The sequence below is a fragment of the Sardina pilchardus genome, chromosome 4, assembly GCF_963854185.1.
Source record: "Sardina pilchardus chromosome 4, fSarPil1.1, whole genome shotgun sequence".
Lineage (NCBI taxonomy): Eukaryota > Metazoa > Chordata > Actinopteri > Clupeiformes > Clupeidae > Sardina > Sardina pilchardus.
The window spans coordinates 34,909,961-34,918,407 of record NC_084997.1 but is presented as its reverse complement, the minus strand read 5'-3'; positions in this window follow the sequence as shown (position 1 = coordinate 34,918,407).

Sequence of the window (8,447 nt, the reverse complement as noted above, 5' to 3'; positions counted from 1 at the left end):
ACACACACACACACACACACGCACAGATGCACAGTGCACACACACACACACCTCACACACACACACACACACACACAGAGATGCACAGTGCACACACACACACACACACACACACACACATCTTTGAGTACGTTTTCTGAGATGCAGCACTGTGCGAGACCACCGGAGCTGAGAAGTGAGTGTGTGTGTGTGTGTGGAGGGGGGGGGGGGCTTCTGTGTGCCTATGTGTGTGTTTGCATGTGTGTATATGTGTGTATGTGCATGTTCTGTGTGTATTCTGTGTGTGTTTTCTTTCTCTCTCTCTCTCTCTCTCTCTGTGTCTGTGTGTTCTGTGTTATCTGTGTGTGTTCTGTGTGTGTTCTCTCTTGCTCTCTCTCTCTGTGGGTGTATCTGTGTGTGTGCCTGTGTGTGTATCTGTGTGTGTGCCTGTGTGTGTGTGTGTGTGTGTGTGTGTGTGTGTGTGTGTGTGTGTGTGTGTGTGTGTGTGTGTGTGTGTGTGCGTCTGTGTGAGTGTGTGCCTGTGTATGTGTGTGTGTGTGTGTGTGTGTGTGTGTGTGTGTGTGCACGCGTGCGCATGTGTGTATGTGTGTGTGTGTGTGAGAGTGTGTTCCTGCGTGTGTGTGTGTGTGTGTGTGTGTGTGTGTGTGTGTGTGTGTGTGTGTGATCTGATATTGGAGTGACAGTGACGGCAGAGAACACAGTGAACATGTACACATAGAGACACATAAAACACACACACAAGCAGACAAACACACACACACACACTCATAGACAGAGAAGCACTCATACACAAAAGCAAGCGCACACATGCACACACTCATTTACATATATAAAAGTTGCAGTAAGGTATGGAGTAGGCGATGGAAACAAAAGCGTGATTGATATTTGCGGAGAGAATGTGCAGGACTGACCGGCGGTCATATTGCGTACCGCTTTGCGGTACATCTAGTTTTCAATGTTCAGCTTATGGTTCAATTGTTTGGTTAATTGGTATGGTTAAATAAAAGTTGGTTTTATGGAAAAAAAATTTACTTGTTGTCTTTATCCTACCATTTATCTATGCGGGTCCGTTTTGACCCGAAACACCAAAGATGTCACTATTGTTAATAATTTTAAATAATAAAAATAAATAAATAAAATTGTTTTGGTAGGTGTACTCTAATATTAGTTTATAACACATTTACAGTTTATTGTTACTCATTCTATAAAAAAATAAGTATATTTAGTGAATTTAAACAGTTTTTGCAATCAAAAAACGAGTAGTATATTTTAAAATACTGTGTCTGTGGAGCCAACTAAAAATAATTCACAATTCATTCCATTTATATGAATACATACTAAGCCAGCAATTAGCTGAAAAACAACATTTGAAGAAAACTGGTGATTTTAAGCATTTTCAAGCATTTTAAAATCATGGGTCCAAATGGACCCGCTAACACCACAGGTGTAAACAGCTTTCTAACACAATACAAGGGTTAAATGGAAATGAGACAGTGAGCAATATTTATGGACATATGTAATTATGTAATAGTGCATTCATGGTAAATTTCACTTCAACTTCATATCATGCACCATAACAAACATAAAATCAGTCACCACTTCAACTCCAGGTTCAACAGTAACATGTAATTTATCTTGTGCTCTAGTTTCAGAGGTGTTTGGGGTTTTCTGCAGGGCAGAGACAATAGTGGTGTCCGGGACTGCTGGTGAAGACGTGAACATTCAGTGTTCATATCCACAAGGATATAAAGGGACACCAAAGTACTTCTGCGTGTATCCCTGCCAGAATGAGAATGTTCTACTTCAATCTTGGAATGTTAAAGACAGCAGGAGATACTCCCTTCGTGATAACCCATCCAGACTTTTCTTCACCATCACCATCAGACGTGTGACCTTAAGGGACAGAGGGGTTTATTACTGTGGACTGGATCAGTGGGGAAGAGACAGATACACAACGGTTAAACTCCTCATCACAGAAGGCCGTCAGGGTGAGAGTCGTCTGGTAACTTGTACTCAGTGTGATGATTTGACAGATGCCCTTTCACTGTTTTATAAATATCAATCCTCATCCCCACCAGCATCTCTAAACAGCTGAATAGTCATTGATGTTACCAGTTTAAAGTGTTATTGTTGTCCTGGAACAACATGTTTACATGTTTATGTTTGTGTTTACTTGGTCAGCTCCATCTCCATTCTTTCATTTTCACAGCTTGAAAAACACATTCCATATTTGGGCATTAATATCTTGACAAATATGTTCCCTAGCTTCCCCAAATTTTCTAGGGTGGAAGATCAACTCATAATAGGCATGTGTAAACAATTTTAAGTCTGTACTAAATGCCAAATGGCATTTGGCATTTAGTGTGATATTGAGGGTATTAAAAAACAGTTCATTTTTTTCACTTGGTATCAGTCACTATTTTCGCTTCAAATACGTCAGTTTATTAATGTTATCTTACGATTTGAGGTCTCCACAACAAATGGCCATTACAATAATAAGGATATTATAAGGCGTGTTTGTATTATTGTGTCATTTTCAAGCAACTAAAATGCTATGTGGGGTAGGTAGTTGGACCATGAAAATCAATATGGAAATAGAAAAGTATATGGACATGTAGTGTGTACTAATAGTCCAACATGAACAACATAATAATAATTTATTCTATGAATGGGACTCGGTGCTATATTCTTTACACACTATCTGTCCATATACTTTACTATTTCCATATAGATTTTCATGGTCCAACTACCTACCAGTTCAGTTAATACAGGAAGGGGATCGCGCCGCGGGTGCGTTATTTCTATATACTGAAGATCAATAAGGGAAGAAGAGAACTCGCACACCTTTCTCTACCGTTGCAGAAATTAAGTTGTTTAATCCATCCCAAAATTAAAGTAAAAAAAGTTCTACCGAGTGAAAAGCAAACGTTTCGGTCCCGACTGGCACTGATGAAGTTCTGTGGACCGAAACGTTTGCTTTTCACATAACATTTGCCCCACATAACATTTCAGCTGCATGAAAAATGACACAAAAATACAAAGACGCCTTGTTTTATCCTTATTATTGTCATGGGCATTTGTTTTGGAGATTTCACATTTTCGGATAACATTAACAAAGGATTATATTTCTAGAGAAAATGACAGGCGCGTCCCAGTAAAATAGTTTTTAAACCCTCAATATCACTTTTTTTGCATGTTTTTTTTTCAGAAACTAGGGACTTCTATACAACCGGTGAGACTGTACAAACTTTAAGTCATTGAGGCCTTGTCCACACGGAGACGAGTTTTGGGTTAAATGCAGCTGTTTTGCTTTGTTTTGGCCGTTCGTCCAAACGAATACTGCAAACGCATAGCCCTAAAACGAATCGATCTGAAACCGGGTCCCAGAGTGCATAAGTTCGAATACGCAGCCCTCTAGCGTTCGTTTGGACGGGGAATTTAGCTTTAAAATTAACGGGGGGGGGGGGGGGGGGGAATCGTTTTGCTACGTGTGGACATGGTCTCAATCTTACTGAGAACATGCTTCTCTTCCATTCAACAAAGTCTAGTCAGGAATACTTTTTAAGAGATATGATACCTTGACATGGCCTCCAAGATAAGGCCATTAAGAGAGTGTAAAAAATCAAGGGCAATAATACAATGAAAACAATATGACTGAACAAAAATGTTTTGTAGGTTTTAGTACCTAAATGAGTGAAAACATCCTTACTTCCACTGGATGAAACATCAAGTTGGCGCATGCACATTTTTCTTTTGTTACGTTACTCTGGATTTTACGGGCATTTAGGCAGACTAAAAGGCATTGACTGTATAACGTTATAAGCCAGATAAAGAAGAAGAACGCACAAGTGACTCGAAAGAACTACTGCACACTTGCACGTAAGTAAAGCATTTAATCAAAATATTCAGTCATTCTATTGTTTGAAATGTCAGTCTTAGAAATCTCTTTGTGTGTTTGATTAGCCAGAATGAATCAGCTGACTAGCCAAGCCACGTTGCTAGTGATAGTTAGCCATATAACTCTTTAGAATGATAAAACTTTTGTCATTGACTATTAAGTAATTGTTTTACAGTAATGCTGAACAAGGTGTATGTTCTTAAACCATTCACTCAAGCAACACGTAAGAGTTTCTGTAGCTATGTATTTCAACTAGCATAGTTTACGGTGCAGAATATGTTTATAAGCCTCAGTCATGCTCATACATCTGTGGTTAGCTGGTCAGTGGTAACTAGCACCCTAGCTTCTGGTGTTGCGTGTTGGTTGGATCAATCCCGGACAAGTGCAGGGTTGGACCGCGCGGTTTGACACAGACTACATGTAGTTGGTGTGAGTTCAATCACATCTCTTGATACAGCGAGTAGTCTTGGAGAGTCATCTTTTAGCTTTCCTATTAGCTACTTTTAGCTACAAAAGCCCAATTGATTTGGCATCCCCATTTATTATTTCAAATTCTCTCTCAATGACGTTGAATTAGGTCTGAAAAGAGCTAGCGATGAGTATCTCAAGACCAAAACCCGTCTTGACCCCTCCAGACATTAAGTCAGAAATATTGAATAAGATCGTTGAAGCAATTTTCGAGGTAAAGTGCTACCCTGAGCGATGAGAGTTGAAGGCCTTGAAGGTTGCTGCTGCACTTGTAGAGAAGTTTCCATGCCTCACAGAAGATGACCCAAGCACAGGCTGGGATGGTTGTTTTTTGAGTCTGTATTTTAAGTTGGGGAACTACCGCAATGAATTCAGACAAGCTGATCATCCTGAGGTCAGTGTCAATCGAAAAAGAAAGGGTGAAGATGGAGAGGAAAAGTTTCACTTGAAGAAATCCAAAAGAGCAGAAAAACATTTTCTCCCTGCACACCCAGAGGGACAAACAGATGAAAGTCTTGAACAGAGATTGCAGATGATTGAGAAAAGCAGGAAAAAGAAGCTAGATACAACCATCTTCCATAAACTGATGCAGTCAATTTTTTCTCTTTAGCGGCAGGAGGTTGTGGAGGTTGAGCCCCTCGTCAGAGAGATACAGTAAGACAAAGATGGCCGGCTCTCTTTCTCAAAGATTAGCCAAATATCTGTCTATTATTTATCTGTCTCTGCTTGTCTGTGTGGACCTATCTGTCTATCTTGTATGCATATCTACAGATGGTACGGGTTGAGAATGCTCCTTTCTTTCCCGCACATCGGGACTCCCGAAGCATCGGGACTTTAATTAAAACTGCAACCGCAAGGGGGCAACATAAGACCGCCTTAATAAAAGGAAGGTTCGGCTCATACCGGAAAACACGGAAAAACCCGAAGACACCGCGCTGGTGACAAGCGGAGAAAAGAGACATCACGCTCGGCATGTCAGATTGCAGTTTCAGAGTTTTCGAATGTTTTACAGCGTACCTCACAGCTGGCTCTCTCACTCGACGTAGCCTATAACTCAGTCAGTCCAGCAGAGATGCAAGAGCAATGTTTTGGTCAATGGAGAGGGAGAGAAATGCTCCGCATATCCGTCTCATTTAATCATTAAAATGAAGGTGATGACTGGCGAAATTATAATCAAACGACGTTTCAATAAACCATTGTTGAAATTAATGAAAATGGTTTTAGAAGCCTTCAATTCAACCTGAAAGACTCGATATAGGCAACCTTAGATTAATTCATTAATTCATTACGGTTACAAGACCGCATTTCCGTGAATAGGCTATTATTGTCAAGGCGAAGACGAAAGAGATGGACAAGATGGACATTTAGGCTACATTTATGTTAGGAATACTTAGAAATGTGTAGGCCTATAGGCTATTTTAAAACGGAGGCATGTTCATTTTAACCGGCGACGCTGGGTAGCTTACCCAGCACTTTATCACAGATTTTGTCCCCACCACTTTTGACAACTGAAAATAAAACGTATTTAACAGAAATATCTTTAATAGGCCTACATGCCTATCATGTCACTTTACTTATAACCGTAGGCTACATGATTGGAGAAGATCGCGCATTTTGTAACATTATAACAATGGATGGTCAGATATGCGATAGGGCAGTGAGGGTGATTCATTGTAACCATCGACTAGTAGGCCTAGCTCCGCAAAAGAAGTTTCTAGCAACTTAGAATATATGGATCTCGTTATGCATGTTCATGTTGATTCAGAGATAGACATAGACTACCGTGGGCTACTGTGCGTCAATATAACAGCATTTTATCATGTGGTGAATTAATGACTAACGTCAGTTTAACATGTCAGAACTTTTGATCGGCGTTTCAAGTGCATGCCGCGAATAGGCTAAATGAACTCGACTGACTGAATCCTTTATATTTCTTGGCTAAGTGCGAAGAAATTGACACTCGAACTGTGGCGTAAATGGTTGAGGCATCTTAATCATACGTCAGCGACCGGGGTTCAAAACTTACTCTACGAACCTCCGGAACCCATTAAGACAAGAGGCATTATTTTATTAAAAAGTTTTGCGATTTTTTTATGATTGCGATGTCTGCTGAAAAGAAAAGTTAATATGTGAATTCGTGGTTCAGCGCACACACACACACACACACACACACACACACACACACACACACACACACACACACACACACATTTTTACATTTACATAATAGGGCTCGGGCACACGCCTTGCATTCTAGGAATATCGCCGCCATTTGGTAGCGCACTGAACGTAATATCCATTCATTCAGATGCACCAGACAAGAAGCAGAAATAGTAGCGATTTATTCTTTTCCTCTTGCGATCGTGGGTTGCACTGTTACACCCCACTACACAGCAACATACTACCAAGAAGGCAAAAACTAAGTAACAGGAACACACTAAAAGGCGGGAGTAAATCCATAGTAATCCATAGTAAACTAAGGAGTGAAGCTGCCAATGTGGCTGTGCCCGCGAAGTTTTGATGTCATGATCCCGAGCCCTAGTGTCAGGAAGTGTCTGTCGAGAGAGAGGGGGGAGGGAGGCAATCGTCCAATGCCGCATACAGGTAGGCTATAATGTCTAGTGAACTGGTTAGACAAGTGTGGGGGAGGGGGAATGATCGCACAAGACAATTGCTCTTCATGAAATGGGTAGTCTCACAGACGTTTGTCGATGTTTAAACGTAGCCTACTACATCACTTGCGAAATCGGACGTGGCACATAGAATTATTAGGCTACTGGATTTAATATAGCATAGACTTTGTTCATCCTATATTAGCCTATATTAAAATGTAATGTGCTGCGGGGAAGCATTGGGGAAGTCAGTTTAAGTTGTCCTGTAACAATTTGCCTCTTATTATAAGAGTATGCAGCCACTACGCACATAATAGTCTAGGTTACGGGCAGATGCGAGCAACCCCATGCAAAAGAAGGCCTTAAGTTAACTGAAGGCCTGTTTACATGTCAAACATGCATTAAATCTAAGAAACGAAAAACACAAATATCATGTATTGTGTCGTAAACAGTTAATGACTTCGTGGCCACTATGCGCAACTGCATCGCGCAGTGAGCTGAAGGATAGGAGGACCGACACTTATTAACACAAAGCTTTGTAAAGCACTTACAACCACCCCTCAAAGTTCATTGTCCATAAGTCCAAACAATAAGTATAAAAATCCGACAATCCAAAACGATAACGAGATCTCCCAGAAACGAAAAACAAGTTTGTTGAGTAGCCTAGTCCTTCCAACAATCTCAGCTTTTGCGTTTGTTAGATAAAAGGCATTCTGTCCTGCTGTATTCCAATGAGAAAAAATCATCCACAAGGTAGGCTAAGGGTCATGGTAATGCAGCATGCAGGAATCTATATAGGCCTACGCACAAAACGAATGAATGGATTATATCGGCCAAAACGAATGAATGGGTTGGGAGAGTCGTCTGGCTGTGTCAGCAGACTGCAGTCGGTCTTGAGGGGTTAAATAGCGCACGTACTTGAATTTTAATCTGAAGAAGACCAAATCAAATCAAAAAAGAAGGATTTCAAGTGTGCGAACCTTCTTCCATTTTTTTTATGATTTAGCCTACTCTTGTTCTGCACCTTGACCGGGGATGTGCACAAACTTTTTTACTACACTTGAATTTTAAACCAACTCTTCTCTAGCCTATATCCTATAGCCATACTTTAATAATCAGATGTTATGCTCATTTTTGTAGGCTACACCTCACCGGCAAGCACGCACCCAAATGCTGCTTTTGCACATCTACAATATTGGCCAGGCTATATAGAATAGGCTTTTAGGACTGTATTTTGCCTTCGTGCAACTTTAGTTGTGCTCAATCTAAATTATTGTCAGTAAGGATAGGTCATATTACCAAATGGCGAACCTCGAAAATTATTTAGGATATAGAGCCGTGTCCATTACGCATGCAGTTATTTTTTAGGCTATTGTTTTATTTGAGTGTTTTTGTCTACCATGGCAAACATAGTTGAAACGTTCGCTCTAAACTTAAGTATTTCCAATTGGCTTTCACAAAACCGATGA